Genomic DNA, 18,351 nt, shown 5'->3' with positions numbered 1-18,351 from the left:
GTGACACGTGATTAATTGAGAAAATATTTTGTTTATTGAATCGACAAAAAAAAAAAAGCTCAAATCTCTAATTAAAAGATTATTTATAATTAGTAATTAAGTGATTTGTTAGTGTCAAGTTCATACATTAGCGATTAGTACGTCGTTCGGTCAGATCTATCCACTTATAAAGTATAACTGTCTGTAAATATTATTTGTCGTCCATTGACTTCTCATGATTACGTTTAAGATGTAAAAGTGTATTACATAACTGTTGAGAAGTGTCATTTTTGAGAAAAAGTGTGACATAAGTGGATTTTCCTTGATTCTCTCTCTTTGCCCCCCCCCCCCCATGCCATACTTTCGGTTTTCCATACAATTCAGAAGGACATTACAGCACACCCCATCACTACAACACATATTTTGAATTTTTTAAATTTTATTTATTTTTTTTTTAACTTAGTTCCCACTCATCGTAGAACCCAGCATCTTCTGCACTATGGTCAAGGCCCTTATCTACTCTGCCATGGGCGTTACCTGGGGTCTTATTGCGTGCTTCGATGTACGCAATATGGTTCGAGATTTACCGTCACACCTCTAACTTTATGGCGAAAACGTAACAGAAAGTTATCTTTTTGATGTTCAAAGGTATATTGTGACAGTAAATCTCGAAAGCTATTGCGCATATTGAAGAACTTAATTAGAACCCAGTAGTATTGTACTTGACTACTTTATTACGTTGTATAGTTCGTTGGAAAAAAAATCAGATAAAAATATGAACACTTTTAGCACGCTTAACTACTTGGCTATGATGAGATGGTACAAGCTTCTTATATCACGAATTGCTGACATCGTACCAATACTATAGTTTTTTTAAAGTCATGTTATTAAACTGACTTTATAATTTTTCTAAAAAAATTTTTATGTGAACTTATTCAGTGACAATTAATTGAAACAATAAAAGTACACCTAAAATTGGCAGATTTAACACGATTTTAATGTTTATTGTAGATTATATGCTTAACAATACACTAATAAAATATTTTTTTATTAGAATTAATTGTAACTGAATAAATTTACATAACAATTTTTTTAGAAAAAATAGCAACTATGGTAACTTTCGTTAAATCTTAAGGGAGTTGGGTTACGCCCCTGGGGGGCATTAAGGGAAGCACGTATATGTACCTATAAGGCACCGTGATAAAATCTGCTGTTCTAACCAAGCCCGAAAAGCCGTGGCTACATAGACGCGTCCGACCGCGTCTGACTACGTCCGCTCGCGTCCGTACGCGTTTGACGTCCGTCAGAATGGTGCCTATAGTTCTTCACTGCCAACGTGCAAACCTTAAAAAAACTACAAAAAAGTGTGAAAATACAAGATACGTTTGGGAGCTAGTTCATTTGAAGTTGGCAGCAAAAAACTAGGCACGGATTTTCACGGACGTCAAACGCGTGCGGACGCGAGTGGACGCGTCTATGTAGCTGCGGCCAAAAACGTCTGCTCTCTTGATTACGGAAAATGCATTTGTGTTTAAATTGCCAGTCCTCATTAGTGTATTATTAATATGGTTTAAAAAATTCAGAATACTCTTTAAGGTATCTAGTTTCTTAGAGTATAAATCAAGTCGCATACATTTTTTCTTGGGAGATCAAAAATAAAGCGTAAACGGTATAGTCAATCTGATCTTCTTTCGATAAAAGTGTGTTGTAAATTTTCAAAATTAGAGATTTTAATGATATAGCATGAAAGTACAAAGTTTCAGATCATAATTTTGAGTAGAATGGCTTATAGAAGCGATTTTGTGAAACACCATCGTTCCACATAAAAAGTCGAGCTGACGTAAGACAGAGTACTCAGTACGTCCTTGTCTCCTGCATCAGTGTAGTTTATGAACCGAAAACAAATTTTTTTACTTTTGTGCAAATATTTCCATAACTGCAGATGCACATAAACTTTTTTGACAAGTTAAATTTTAGTTCATGTTAAACACGACGAAAAATGAGAACATCATAAAGTTTTTCTTCAAATCTGTAGACGCGATTTTGTTCAAATATGGTAACTATATCCATGTCGTGTTTCTTTACAACACTTTTATTGTTAAGTAAACTGTGCCCTTACTCTTCCTTAAGAATACACGCTTAAAGTAACAGGAGTACCTTAAGGTTGTTCCATGGATATCTTAATGTATTGAAATATCGTTGAAACTTTTTTTTGTCAAAATTAGAACGTATGTGGCAGATTCCTGACAAACTTCAGAAAGATTACGTTAACAGAAATTTTTTTTAAAGATTTGCATAGAAGTTTCAACTTATTGACCCACATAACGTTAAGTGTCTTGACTTTAAGAGTTATAAAGAATGTTGCACAATTCAATATACTGTCCATTTACGTATAATAATTAACCGTACAAAGTTTTATTCCATCATTGTCTCACAAGATTTTAAAATAACATCTTGAAAATGGTAAAATAATACAGATCAATAAATTTCTCGGCAAACCATTGCATACAGTACGGCAACATTGCAATATTGTTTTTGGCAAGGAAATTAAAACTCTTTTAGTTGTGTTTACGTAAAATAACCATGCACGTTCAACATGACTCTATGATTAACTCACTTTTCTGCATAAATGGAGATGTGTATTATCTTAGCAAAGAACACGCTTTAATCTACGGTCTGCCACATGCAAGTGTCCGTCGGTGACGACGGAAATGAACATTTAAGCCACCACCTGTTCTTTAGTCAACGTATACCTACGTTCCTCTGCATGCATCTATATATTTGTGCATTATGATGCATGCAGGAAGTTTAATCAGAACTTTTAAGTCAAAGATGTATTTTGTTCGCTATAATTCATGCTGGGCCTTTAAACACATATAATGTAAATTTTAGAATGACTAAGCAAATCGATTTTCTCATTCCTGAATATTGAAAGACTTTCTCTTGTAATTTTTGACGTATCACGTAAGTCATCGTTGTTGTAGAAATAAAGAGTTTCAGCATAATAATAATCAGAACTTTTTATTTAACGTCACTTATAAAATTTGTTTGGCAAATATTCTGAAAATGTTAATCATTTCCTTTGCCAAGTAGATGAATTACTATTATTTACCTACATCATAAGACAAAACTTACTTTCAGGAGAAATAAAAATTGTAAAATTTTTTACATTGTTTAAGATTGCCTACACTGTATGTATTAAATTTTATGCAAGATGCAATCAACATTAATGTCTAATCTTTGGTTACCGTTTCGAAAAAGTAAATTGGATTTTCTTTAGTAAAATGTTCAACATTCTCTCAGTAATTTATCGCTACCTTTAAGTCTACACTTTCAATGAGCTTTTCATTAATAATATAATAGCTTTAGATTCACACATTTATCAATTTCTTTCGTAATTTCATTGTGAGTCTTATTTGTAACAATTTCAAACTCTATAAAGTCTTAAAACTGTATTTCGGTGGTAAATGGGCGAATAGCAACTCAAAAATCAAGCAGCATAATTGGGATGATGATAGCAATTTAAAGCAGAAAGTTTTCATTATCCACATCACATTTTTTTATAAATAAATGCAAGAGAGTGATAGAAAAAAGGATACATAGCTTTTATAAAACTGTCTTGTGTACATTGCCCCATTCAACTGGGATTCTCAGTTTTAACATTAATTTTTCTCTTTCAAGCTATGAAATGTAAAATTTATTAAATACATTATATAAATTTATTACATTTTCTTATATTTCAGCTACTTCTAAGAAATTAATTAATAAATCTTGACTTTTTTTCACAGTATTTGTCGAGGTACTTGTGGCATGATAAGGTACTTCCTATTTTTCGGGAGACAAATTTTTTCCTGTGTGTGTGAAAAAAGGAGCAAGATCTATGTATCAACTATGTAGATCACCGTTATTTCAAGCTCCTCAGTATGCCGAACATTATCCAATGTTCGGACCTATTGAATGTAGTCCATTATTGTCACCTTCACCACTAACAGCACCACAAGATGAGAAACTGATTTGGTAAATGGAAACTGCTTTGTTATTCCTAAATAATCTCCAAACAAATGTGGAGAAAGATTCAGTTAGAGTCCACGCATAGTACTCTTGGTAAGCTAGCATAAAGGATTTTGCGTTATAGGTTACAGAATCATGTGAACATTCATATCTAAAGAAAATTTTTTGTTTGGTAAAAAGTACAATTTTAAGCAAATCCTGATTACATATTTAATGCTGTTTGTGCGGTGCATCCACTACTGTCTCTTTGGTTTTAAAAACCATAATTTTGCAGAGAAGCAAGCAAACGTTTTGTCTTTCCGAGAGGACAATGTAATTGGATTTTTACTTTTATTAATTTTTGTCACGAACTTTTTTTACGACAGGCATAAAAATAAATGCTGACACGTTGGTCTTGAATTAACGAGTTGTGATCAAAAACACGTAAAAAACCTCAACGGTACGTTTTGTTCGCTAATGAAAAGGAATGATTTCGTACTTAAAAGAATTGAACGTTTTATAGTTCAAACGCTTGATTATTGTACATGTTATGTATCTATAAAAATATTATCTTGGCGAGAAACGTTAATAAAAATGCGATTGAATGAGATCAAAGTATCAAGTATGCCCGACACAATATTTGGTTTTGTAAATTATTTGATATGACTTACATTTAAATGAATGGTGTAAGAAAAAATCAATTTTAATAAGCCATGCAGGTAAAATAACTTATTAATAAAAGTTCATGTTGTTCATGTTTTAACGAACAGTAAAGAAATTTGAGAATATTAACCAAGATGAACTCTTCATGTAGGTACTGAATTGCGTCAGTAAATTAAAATTACCAAAAAAAAAAAAAAAAATTCAGGGCACGTTCTATAGAAGTAAATTCTGTCATTCGTTACTTGGATCGTTTGATCGTTGAGTCAAATGGAAACTATTCTGATTCAGGAAGTAACTTGTAAAGTAGTAAACACTTTTCTCCTGAAGGTTAAGACCAATAATATTGATAATGACAATATAGGTATCTATCAGTATCATTTCGTTATGTATTCAATATGTAGTATGAAACAGGCTGCAGTGAACTTTTTTTTTCCCGAAAAACTTTTTACAAAATTATAAAAAAAATCCTAAGCACAACAACTTGACAATAAGGAACCTATACGTAAAAAATATGTACAGGAAAAAGATCAGCAGTTTTTAAATGCTATATGGAATCAAGGAAAAGTTTTTTTTTTAATTTCATCATTTGAGAAACTGGTATACTCATTATATGATGTAAGTATAACGCCATTGACCGAACACCAATTGAAATCACAAAATGTTTTAGAACAGGCATTATTCGATATCCATTACAGGAAATGTTGAAAGTTTCTATTTCTCAATCCAATTTTTTTCTATAATTTTGAAAATTTTTTATTATTAGAACGGATATTGACTTGTAATTTTGAAGTTTTTAATGAGATGCATAAAAATGATAGTTCCATAGTTTCTTAAATTTTAATACTTTCATTATTGATTTTTATGACTGCAAGAATTAATTTTACTCGTCCCCCGTGACGTACTTACTGACGGTCCCCTCTACACCACATAGCGCCACACCACACCTCACATTTTGAGCTTTATAAATTTTTTTTTTTTTTTTTAACCAGTTTCAAAAAAAAAGGAAAAAAAAAAATTTTCCAAACAAATTTCAACTTCCGACCTTGTGTTCACTTATCAAGGCCCTTACACACTTTGCTATGAGTGGTGCTGACATAAAAAATTCGATTACTACATATTATGGAGTCCTTCGTAATTTTTTATGTAAATTTTTATTTAATGAATATTTATTCCTTTGGTGTAATTGTAAATTTAATTAATAAATAATTTATTTAATAAAATAATTTTTTCTTTTAAATGTTTTTTCAAAAAATTTAGAAATTTGTAGATTTTAGCAGAGCAGCTTTCCAATGTATTAAGAAATTTTTGTATGTATACAATTAAATTGTTACTTTTACAATAAACAAATGATTGCTTATACAATTTTTAATATTTTTCAAAAATTAAAATAAAATTTTTCGTATTGTACAAATACAATAATTAATTTTTATTGTATTTTATTCTTTCACAATTTTTTCACTCAGAATTGAAATGATTTTTTGACTCAAAGCTGTTTTTCACATACTCAGTGGGAGAAAAGTTTAGAGAAGTGGGTGAAACACTAATGTGTGCAGTAAAGCTAGCAATTGTTTTTCTTCGGTGGATGTACTCACATAAATGCTTTTACGCACACCTTATCCCCTATTTTAAAATTTATTTAAAAACCAACTTGTGGGGGGTCTATTTGAAAATTCGATAGGTTTATCTTAAAGTAATCTTTTAACCCAAAAAATTGGAAGATTCCTATAAATCATATAAATGCCATTTAACGTGATTTTTTCATAAGGTCATATGATAAATATCGATTTTTTAAAATTTAAACATATGTAAAATAATGGTACAGTCAAACGAGCTGCAATGTTCGTGGGTATTTTTTATGCTATTTCAATATACGTTTGACGTTTGAATGAAAGCTGTAGAAAAAACCTATGTGCAACGAACGTCCTGAAGGGACATTCACTGGAATGTAATACTACTCTATTGAAGAAAGCAATACTATAGGATGGTTTTTCTTAATTTTCTGTATACAATATTATATTTTGGGTATTAAGTATGGACTACAAATAAGTGTGGGAGCATATGTGATAGATGTAAGGATAATGTTACAGATATAATCAGCATAGGCAGTAGAAAGTTGTTTTGAAATCATCGGAAGATTCGAAGAAATATGTAGTCTTGGACTGGCCATCTGATATAGTAATTATATGGTATTGTAAAGTGATATATCGTTTATAATCGTTAACTTCTTATATTTTAAAATATAAATTAACACTGTATACACTCATTCCCACCATAACTGCATGACCTTCGTACACAATATTGTTTCACAGAAAATTTTTTTACACTCGTGATACTGTTGGCCAAATAATTCCATAGAAGTATAATTTCATTTTTGGGTAACCAAGCACTCACTGTCCACTGATGTTTTTATGACATGTTTTTGTTCCTCATTCTAACGCCATTAAAAAAAATTCCAACGATTTTTTCGGATACTTTTTTTGACAATACATTATTTTTTCTAGGTAAAAAAAATTGTTGAATACATCATCATTAGATTAAAGAAGTTCTTGAAGTAATTATTTAAAAAGCCTTGGTCCCATAAAAAAGTGTTTGAAGTATAAAGTTCACTTTACAATTAAAGTTGTTCAATAAACATCTTTTAGGTAAAGACACCAAAAACATCCACTTAAATAATAATAAATCTGTTCTCCTGACAATTTTTTAGTGCTGTAGTTAAAAGCTTCAACAATCTAAAACTTTCATTAGCCTATTACTGATATCGTTGATATTATGATTATATTTAAATGTGATATTTTTAAATTCATTTGATCGAAAAATTATCTCTAATGTTGTTGAATAATGTATCATAAACATCATAACGCACATTTTATCGTTTGTACTGTTAATAAAGGACCAAGTAAAATTATAGAAATTATAGACTAAAAAGCATAGGGCCTAAACTTTAAATTTATGGAATAAACTTGATCAGAAAAAATAAAATTAACTTTTTTTGTTGCAAAAACTTAAAAATGTTTGCAAAATTTTTGTTTTATTTGAGTATTGTGGTATCAAAATTAAATATAAAAATATTTATGGGGAAAAAAAAATATGGTGTTTGATGGGATTCGACCCCATGTTAGTTATAATCAGGAAAAAAAGAAAAAAAAAAGGAATAAATCAATTGATTAAATTACAAAAAAATGTGTGTGCACTCGGTGCATCACAATGGGTTCGAAGAGGTGAGGTCGTTCGCAAAGAGGGGTATAATCTGAGACAAGATTCTCTATACCCCTAGACGGGTCACGTACCATCGGTATCTCCTGGCAACTCAATGTTCAATATGCCTAGCGCTTTCATACGCGCTTAACCACTCGACCACCGAGCTCTTGTTTTCCAATTTGTTAAATAGTCGATTTGAAGCTAGCATAGATAAAAAATGCCATTAGGCAAGAAACTCGTGGATGTGTTAATTGCTTAGCGTTGTAGTCGGTATATCTATATGTCCGACCAACGTGTCTGCAATCGGTCATATAGGTATACTGGTAACGTGTTAAAAGTATTTACAAATCGTTCTAGAGTTCCTTGCTGGAGGGCGCTGTTTTTACATCTCTCTCGAAGTTAGCTGACGGGTAATAATGTGTAAACACAGCTATGGGTATACCTCTAAAGTATAATCACAATCTTCCATCTTAAAGCATATTAGAAAAAAACGACATTTTGGAGCCAATCCAATGCTATAAATGGCACATTTTGGACACTAACTCATAGTTTCTACACTCGCTCATGCGGAAAAAACGAAGTATGTATCGTGATCAACGTCAGCTTCTACGGCTAAACAGTACGGAAAGCGTGACACGTGATTAATTGAGAAAATATTTTGTTTATTGAATCGACAAAAAAAAAAAAGCTCAAATCTCTAATTAAAAGATTATTTATAATTAGTAATTAAGTGATTTGTTAGTGTCAAGTTCATACATTAGCGATTAGTACGTCGTTCGGTCAGATCTATCCACTTATAAAGTATAACTGTCTGTAAATATTATTTGTCGTCCATTGACTTCTCATGATTACGTTTAAGATGTAAAAGTGTATTACATAACTGTTGAGAAGTGTCATTTTTGAGAAAAAGTGTGACATAAGTGGATTTTCCTTGATTCTCTCTCTTTGCCCCCCCCCCCATGCCATACTTTTGGTTTTCTTGACAATTCAGAAGGACATTACAGCACACCCCATCACTACAACACATATTTTGAATTTTTTAAATTTTATTTATTTTTTTTTTAACTAAGTTCCCACTTATCGTTGAACCCAGCATCTTCTGCACTATGGTCAAGGCCCTTATCTACTCTGCCATGGGCGTTACCTGGGGTCTTATTGCGTGCTTCGATATACGCAATATGGTTCGAGATTTACCGTCACACCTCCAACTTTATGGCGAAAACGTAACAGAAAGTTATCTTTTTGATGTTCAAAGGTATATTGTGACAGTAAATCTCGAAAGCTATCGCGCATATTTAAGAACTTAATTAGAACCCAGTAGTATTGTACTTGACTACTTTATTACGTTGTATAGTTCGTTGGAAAAAAAATCAGATAAAAATATGAACACTTTTAGCACGCTTAACTACTTGGCTATGATGAGATGGTACAAGCTTCTTATATCACGAATTGCTGACATCGTACCAATACTATAGTTTTTTTAAAGTCATGTTATTAAACTGACTTTATAATTTTTCTAAAAAATTTTTTATGTGAACTTATTCAGTGACAATTAATTGAAACAATAAAAGTACACCTAAAATTGACAGATTTAACACGATTTTAATGTTTATTGTAGATTATATGCTTAACAATACACTAATAAAATATTTTTTTATTAGAATTAATTGTAACTGAATAAATTTACATAACAATTTTTTTAGAAAATATAGCAACTATGGTAACTTTCGTTAAATCTTGAGGGAGTTGGGTTACGCCCCTGGGGGGCATTAAGGGAAGCACGTATATGTACCTATAAGGCACCGTGATAAAATCTGCTGTTCTAACCAAGCCCAAAAAGCCGTGGCTACATAGACGCGTCCGACCGCGTCTGACTACGTCCGCTCGCGTCCGTACGCGTTTGACGTCCGTCAGAATGGTGCCTATAGTTCTTCACTGCCAACGTGCAAACCTTAAAAAAACTACAAAAAAGTGTGAAAATACAAGATACGTTTGGGAGCTAGTTCATTTGAAGTTGGCAGCAAAAAACTAGGCACGGATTTTCACGGACGTCAAACGCGTGCGGACGCGAGTGGACGCGTCTATGTAGCTGCGGCCAAAAACGTCTGCTCTCTTGATTACGGAAAATGCATTTGTGTTTAAATTGCCAGTCCTCATTAGTGTATTATTAATATGGTTTAAAAAATTCAGAATACTCTTTAAGGTATCTAGTTTCTTAGAGTATAAATCAAGTCGCATACATTTTTTCTTGGGAGATCAAAAATAAAGCGTAAACGGTATAGTCAATCTGATCTTCTTTCGATAAAAGTGTGTTGTAAATTTTCAAAATTAGAGATTTTAATGATATAGCATGAAAGTACAAAGTTTCAGATCATAATTTTGAGTAGAATGGCTTATAGAAGCGATTTTGTGAAACACCATCGTTCCACATAAAAAGTCGAGCTGACGTAAGACAGAGTACTCAGTACGTCCTTGTCTCCTGCATCAGTGTAGCTTATGAACCGAAAACAAATTTTTTTACTTTTGTGCAAATATTTCCATAACTGCAGATGCACATAAACTTTTTTGACAAGTTAAATTTTAGTTCATGTTAAACACGACGAAAAATGAGAACATCATAAAGTTTTTCTTCAAATCTGTAGACGCGATTTTGTTCAAATATGGTAACTATATCCATGTCGTGTTTCTTTACAACACTTTTATTGTTAAGTAAACTGTGCCCTTACTCTTCCTTAAGAATACACGCTTAAAGTAACAGGAGTACCTTAAGGTTGTTCCATGGATATCTTAATGTATTGAAATATCGTTGAAACTTTTTTTTGTCAAAATTAGAACGTATGTGGCAGATTCCTGACAAACTTCAGAAAGATTACGTTAACAGAAATTTTTTTTAAAGATTTGCATAGAAGTTTCAACTTATTGACCCACATAACGTTAAGTGTCTTGACTTTAAGAGTTATAAAGAATGTTGCACAATTCAATATACTGTCCATTTACGTATAATAATTAACCGTACAAAGTTTTATTCCATCATTGTCTCACAAGATTTTAAAATAACATCTTGAAAATGGTAAAATAATACAGATCAATAAATTTTTCGGCAAACCATTGCATACAGTACGGCAACATTGCAATATTGTTTTTGGCACGGAAATTAAAACTCTTTTAGTTGTGTTTACGTAAAATAACCATGCACGTTCAACATGACTCTATGATTAACTCACTTTTCTGCATAAATGGAGATGTGTATTATCTTAGCAAAGAACACGCTTTAATCTACGGTCTGCCACATGCAAGTGTCCGTCGGTGACGACGGAAATGAACATTTAAGCCACCACCTGTCCTTTAGTCAACGTATACCTACGTTCCTCTGCATGCATCTATATATTTGTGCATTATGATGCATGCAGGAAGTTTAATCAGAACTTTTAAGTCAAAGATGTATTTTGTTCGCTATAATTCATGCTGGGCCTTTAAACACATATAATGTAAATTTTAGAATGACTAAGCAAATCGATTTTCTCATTCCTGAATATTGAAAGACTTTCTCTTGTAATTTTTGACGTATCACGTAAGTCATCGTTGTTGTAGAAATAAAGAGTTTCAGCATAATAATAATCAGAACTTTTTATTTAACGTCACTTATAAAATTTGTTTGGCAAATATTCTGAAAATGTTAATCATTTCCTTTGCCAAGTAGATGAATTACTATTATTTACCTACATCATAAGACAAAACTTACTTTCAGGAGAAATAAAAATTGTAAAATTTTTTACATTGTTTAAGATTGCCTACACTGTATGTATTAAATTTTATGCAAGATGCAATCAACATTAATGTCTAATCTTTGGTTACCGTTTCGAAAAAGTAAATTGGATTTTCTTTAGTAAAATGTTCAACATTCTCTCAGTAATTTATCGCTACCTTTAAGTCTACACTTTCAATGAGCTTTTCATTAATAATATAATAGCTTTAGATTCACACATTTATCAATTCCTTTCGTAATTTCATTGTGAGTCTTATTTGTAACAATTTCAAACTCTATAAAGTCTTAAAACTGTATTTCGGTGGTAAATGGGCGAATAGCAACTCAAAAATCAAGCAGCATAATTGGGATGATGATAGCAATTTAAAGCAGAAAGTTTTCATTATCCACATCACATTTTTTTATAAATAAATGCAAGAGAGTGATAGAAAAAAGGATACATAGCTTTTATAAAACTGTCTTGTGTACATTGCCCCATTCAACTGGGATTCTCAGTTTTAACATTAATTTTTCTCTTTCAAGCTATAAAATGTAAAATTTATTAAATACATTATATAAATTTATTACATTTTCTTATATTTCAGCTACTTCTAAGAAATTAATTAATAAATCTTGACTTTTTTTCACAGTATTTGTCGAGGTACTTGTGGCATGATAAGGTACTTCCTATTTTTCGGGAGACAAATTTTTTCCTGTGTGTGTGAAAAAAGGAGCAAGATCTATGTATCAACTATGTAGATCACCGTTATTTCAAGCTCCTCAGTATGCCGAACATTATCCAATGTTCGGACCTATTGAATGTAGTCCATTATTGTCACCTTCACCACTAACAGCACCACAAGATGAGAAACTGATTTGGTAAATGGAAACTGCTTTGTTATTCCTAAATAATCTCCAAACAATTGTGGAGAAAGATTCAGTTAGAGTCCACGCATAGTACTCTTGGTAAGCTAGCATAAAGGATTTTGCGTTATAGGTTACAGAATCATGTGAACATTCATATCTAAAGAAAATTTTTTGTTTGGTAAAAAGTACAATTTTAAGCAAATCCTGATTACATATTTAATGCTGTTTGTGCGGTGCATCCACTACTGTCTCTTTGGTTTTAAAAACCATAATTTTGCAGAGAAGCAAGCAAACGTTTTGTCTTTCCGAGAGGACAATGTAATTGGATTTTTACTTTTATTAATTTTTGTCACGAACTTTTTTTACGACAGGCATAAAAATAAATGCTGACACGTTGGTCTTGAATTAACGAGTTGTGATCAAGAACACGTAAAAAACCTCAACGGTACGTTTTGTTCGCTAATGAAAAGGAATGATTTCGTACTTAAAAGAATTGAACGTTTTATAGTTCAAACGCTTGATTATTGTACATGTTATGTATCTATAAAAATATTATCTTGGCGAGAAACGTTAATAAAAATGCGATTGAATGAGATCAAAGTATCAAGTATGCCCGACACAATATTTGGTTTTGTAAATTATTTTATATGACTTACATTTAAATGAATGGTGTAAGAAAAAATCAATTTTAATAAGCCATGCAGGTAAAATAACTTATTAATAAAAGTTCATGTTGTTCATGTTTTAACGAACAGTAAAGAAATTTGAGAATATTAACCAAGATGAACTCTTCATGTAGGTACTGAATTGCGTCAGTAAATTAAAATTACCAAAAAAAAAAAAAAAAATTCAGGGCACGTTCTATAGAAGTAAATTCTGTCATTCGTTACTTGGATCGTTTGATCGTTGAGTCAAATGGAAACTATTCTGATTCAGGAAGTAACTTGTAAAGTAGTAAACACTTTTCTCCTGAAGGTTAAGACCAATAATATTGATAATGACAATATAGGTATCTATCAGTATCATTTCGTTATGTATTCAATATGTAGTATGAAACAGGCTGCAGTGAACTTTTTTTTTCCCGAAAAACTTTTTACAAAATTATAAAAAAAATCCTAAGCACAACAACTTGACAATAAGGAACCTATACGTAAAAAATATGTACAGGAAAAAGATCAGCAGTTTTTAAATGCTATATGGAATCAAGGAAAAGTTTTTTTTTTAATTTCATCATTTGAGAAACTGGTATACTCATTATATGATGTAAGTATAACGCCATTGACCGAACACCAATTGAAATCACAAAATGTTTTAGAACAGGCATTATTCGATATCCATTACAGGAAATGTTGAAAGTTTCTATTTCTCAATCCAATTTTTTTCTATAATTTTGAAAATTTTTTATTATTAGAACGGATATTGACTTGTAATTTTGAAGTTTTTAATGAGATGCATAAAAATGATAGTTCCATAGTTTCTTAAATTTTAATACTTTCATTATTGATTTTTATGACTGCAAGAATTAATTTTACTCGTCCCCCGTGACGTACTTACTGACGGTCCCCTCTACACCACATAGCGCCACACCACACCTCACATTTTGAGCTTTATAAATTTTTTTTTTTTTTTTTAACCAGTTTCAAAAAAAAAGGAAAAAAAAAAATTTTCCAAACAAATTTCAACTTCCGACCTTGTGTTCACTTATCAAGGCCCTTACACACTTTGCTATGAGTGGTGCTGACATAAAAAATTCGATTACTACATATTATGGAGTCCTTCGTAATTTTTTATGTAAATTTTTATTTAATGAATATTTATTCCTTTGGTGTAATTGTAAATTTAATTAATAAATAATTTATTTAATAAAATAATTTTTTCTTTTAAATGTTTTTTCAAAAAATTTAGAAATTTGTAGATTTTAGCAGAGCAGCTTTCCAATGTATTAAGAAATTTTTGTATGTATACAATTAAATTGTTACTTTTACAATAAACAAATGATTGCTTATACAATTTTTAATATTTTTCAAAAATTAAAATAAAATTTTTCGTATTGTACAAATACAATAATTAATTTTTATTGTATTTTATTCTTTCACAATTTTTTCACTCAGAATTGAAATGATTTTTTGACTCAAAGCTGTTTTTCACATAGTCAGTGGGAGAAAAGTTTAGAGAAGTGGGTGAAACACTAATGTGTGCAGTAAAGCTAGCAATTGTTTTTCTTCGGTGGATGTACTCACATAAATGCTTTTACGCACACCTTATCCCCTATTTTAAAATTTATTTAAAAACCAACTTGTGGGGGGTCTATTTGAAAATTCGATAGGTTTATCTTAAAGTAATCTTTTAACCCAAAAAATTGGAAGATTCCTATAAATCATATAAATGCCATTTAACGTGATTTTTTCATAAGGTCACATGATAAATATCGATTTTTTAAAATTTAAACATATGTAAAATAATGGTACAGTCAAACGAGCTGCAATGTTCGTGGGTATTTTTTATGCTATGTCAATATACGTTTGACGTTTGAATGAAAGCTGTAGAAAAAACCTATGTGCAACGAACGTCCTGAAGGGACATTCACTGGAATGTAATACTACTCTATTGAAGAAAGCAATACTATAGGATGGTTTTTCTTAATTTTCTGTATACAATATTATATTTTGGGTATTAAGTATGGACTACAAATAAGTGTGGGAGCATATGTGATAGATGTAAGGATAATGTTACAGATATAATCAGCATAGGCAGTAGAAAGTTGTTTTGAAATCATCGGAAGATTCGAAGAAATATGTAGTCTTGGACTGGCCATCTGATATAGTAATTATATGGTATTGTAAAGTGATATATCGTTTATAATCGTTAACTTCTTATATTTTAAAATATAAATTAACACTGTATACACTCATTCCCACCATAACTGCATGACCTTCGTACACAATATTGTTTCACAGAAAATTTTTTTACACTCGTGATACTGTTGGCCAAATAATTCCATAGAAGTATAATTTCATTTTTGGGTAACCAAGCACTCACTGTCCACTGATGTTTTTATGACATGTTTTTGTTCCTCATTCTAACGCCATTAAAAAAAATTCCAACGATTTTTTCGGATACTTTTTTTGACAATACATTATTTTTTCTAGGTAAAAAAAATTGTTGAATACATCATCATTAGATTAAAGAAGTTCTTGAAGTAATTATTTAAAAAGCCTTGGTCCCATAAAAAAGTGTTTGAAGTATAAAGTTCACTTTACAATTAAAGTTGTTCAATAAACATCTTTTAGGTAAAGACACCAAAAACATCCACTTAAATAATAATAAATCTGTTCTCCTGACAATTTTTTAGTGCTGTAGTTAAAAGCTTCAACAATCTAAAACTTTCATTAGCCTATTACTGATATCGTTGATATTATGATTATATTTAAATGTGATATTTTTAAATTCATTTGATCGAAAAATTATCTCTAATGTTGTTGAATAATGTATCATAAACATCATAACGCACATTTTATCGTTTGTACTGTTAATAAAGGACCAAGTAAAATTATAGAAATTATAGACTAAAAAGCATAGGGCCTAAACTTTAAATTTATGGAATAAACTTGATCAGAAAAAATAAAATTAACTTTTTTTGTTGCAAAAACTTAAAAATGTTTGCAAAATTTTTGTTTTATTTGAGTATTGTGGTATCAAAATTAAATATAAAAATATTTATGGGGAAAAAAAAATATGGTGTTTGATGGGATTCGACCCCATGTTAGTTATAATCAGGAAAAAAAGAAAAAAAAAAGGAATAAATCAATTGATTAAATTACAAAAAAATGTGTGTGCACTCGGTGCATCACAATGGGTTCGAAGAGGTGAGGTCGTTCGCAAAGAGGGGTATAATCTGAGACAAGATTCTCTATACCCCTAGACGGGTCACGTACCATCGGTATCTCCTGGCAACTCAATGTTCAATATGCCTAGCGCTTTCATACGCGCTTAACCACTCGACCACCGAGCTCTTGTTTTCCAATTTGTTAAATAGTCGATTTGAAGCTAGCATAGATAAAAAATGCCATTAGGCAAGAAACTCGTGGATGTGTTAATTGCTTAGCGTTGTAGTCGGTATATCTATATGTCCGACCAACGTGTCTGCAATCGGTCATATAGGTATACTGGTAACGTGTTAAAAGTATTTACAAATCGTTCTAGAGTTCCTTGCTGGAGGGCGCTGTTTTTACATCTCTCTCGAAGTTAGCTGACGGGTAATAATGTGTAAACACAGCTATGGGTATACCTCTAAAGTATAATCACAATCTTCCATCTTAAAGCATATTAGAAAAAAACGACATTTTGGAGCCAATCCAATGCTATAAATGGCACATTTTGGACACTAACTCATAGTTTCTACACTCGCTCATGCGGAAAAAACGAAGTATGTATCGTGATCAACGTCAGCTTCTACGGCTAAACAGTACGGAAAGCGTGACACGTGATTAATTGAGAAAATATTTTGTTTATTGAATCGACAAAAAAAAAAAAGCTCAAATCTCTAATTAAAAGATTATTTATAATTAGTAATTAAGTGATTTGTTAGTGTCAAGTTCATACATTAGCGATTAGTACGTCGTTCGGTCAGATCTATCCACTTATAAAGTATAACTGTCTGTAAATATTATTTGTCGTCCATTGACTTCTCATGATTACGTTTAAGATGTAAAAGTGTATTACATAACTGTTGAGAAGTGTCATTTTTGAGAAAAAGTGTGACATAAGTGGATTTTCCTTGATTCTCTCTCTTTGCCCCCCCCCCATGCCATACTTTTGGTTTTCTTGACAATTCAGAAGGACATTACAGCACACCCCATCACTACAACACATATTTTGAATTTTTTAAATTTTATTTATTTTTTTTTTAACTAAGTTCCCACTTATCGTTGAACCCAGCATCTTCTGCACTATGGTCAAGGCCCTTATCTACTCTGCCATGGGCGTTACCTGGGGTCTTATTGCGTGCTTCGATATACGCAATATGGTTCGAGATTTACCGTCACACCTCCAACTTTATGGCGAAAACGTAACAGAAAGTTATCTTTTTGATGTTCAAAGGTATATTGTGACAGTAAATCTCGAAAGCTATCGCGCATATTTAAGAACTTAATTAGAACCCAGTAGTATTGTACTTGACTACTTTATTACGTTGTATAGTTCGTTGGAAAAAAAATCAGATAAAAATATGAACACTTTTAGCACGCTTAACTACTTGGCTATGATGAGATGGTACAAGCTTCTTATATCACGAATTGCTGACATCGTACCAATACTATAGTTTTTTTAAAGTCATGTTATTAAACTGACTTTATAATTTTTCTAAAAAATTTTTTATGTGAACTTATTCAGTGACAATTAATTGAAACAATAAAAGTACACCTAAAATTGACAGATTTAACACGATTTTAATGTTTATTGTAGATTATATGCTTAACAATACACTAATAAAATATTTTTTTATTAGAATTAATTGTAACTGAATAAATTTACATAACAATTTTTTTAGAAAATATAGCAACTATGGTAACTTTCGTTAAATCTTGAGGGAGTTGGGTTACGCCCCTGGGGGGCATTAAGGGAAGCACGTATATGTACCTATAAGGCACCGTGATAAAATCTGCTGTTCTAACCAAGCCCAAAAAGCCGTGGCTACATAGACGCGTCCGACCGCGTCTGACTACGTCCGCTCGCGTCCGTACGCGTTTGACGTCCGTCAGAATGGTGCCTATAGTTCTTCACTGCCAACGTGCAAACCTTAAAAAAACTACAAAAAAGTGTGAAAATACAAGATACGTTTGGGAGCTAGTTCATTTGAAGTTGGCAGCAAAAAACTAGGCACGGATTTTCACGGACGTCAAACGCGTGCG

Source organism: Copidosoma floridanum, unplaced genomic scaffold (assembly GCF_036245765.1).
Source record: "Copidosoma floridanum isolate Cflo_tuat_1 unplaced genomic scaffold, Cflo_Japanese_pri ptg000040l, whole genome shotgun sequence".
Taxonomy (NCBI): Eukaryota; Metazoa; Arthropoda; class Insecta; order Hymenoptera; family Encyrtidae; genus Copidosoma; species Copidosoma floridanum.
The sequence above is the reverse complement of the archived record's forward strand: the minus strand, read 5'-3'. Positions refer to the sequence as shown.